We start from the raw sequence: 523 nt of genomic DNA, 5'->3' as shown, positions 1-523 counted from the left end.
TACTTATTTTTCAAAAAAGTTCAGATCGGCTAACATACAACGTATTATTGCATTATTTTTATGGACTTAATTAATTAATTTTTATAGAGTGATAATGTAAAGTATATTTTACACTTTTACTAGTGTATTTAAGTATATTCTATTATGTCAAAATAATTATTTTTAATTATCAACAATCATTAAAATAATGTAATTTGTTGATTCAATTAAATATTTGACCTTTTTAATATATGATAATATTAGGGAGACAACAAAAAAATTTAAAATTTGTCTTATTTAGTATTTATTAATTGTGGTTAACCACAATTTTAGACATTGTAGAGATTCTCAAAGAGACACAATTTGTATATCATTGTTCACGTATAATTAAATCGAAAAAGTATAATTCTACTATATTTTATCCGTAGCTAATTTATATAGGCCAAATTTTTTAGCCACAATTTTTTTTGTGGCTAACGTTGAGTTTTTTAATCACACTATTTTTGTAGCCAACTTACTCTATTTTTCACATACAACCAGTAGC

The sequence above is a fragment of the Arachis ipaensis genome, chromosome B09 (genome assembly GCF_000816755.2).
Source record: "Arachis ipaensis cultivar K30076 chromosome B09, Araip1.1, whole genome shotgun sequence".
In the NCBI taxonomy this organism is placed as follows: domain Eukaryota; kingdom Viridiplantae; phylum Streptophyta; class Magnoliopsida; order Fabales; family Fabaceae; genus Arachis; species Arachis ipaensis.
The sequence above is the reverse complement of the archived record's forward strand: the minus strand, read 5'-3'. Positions refer to the sequence as shown.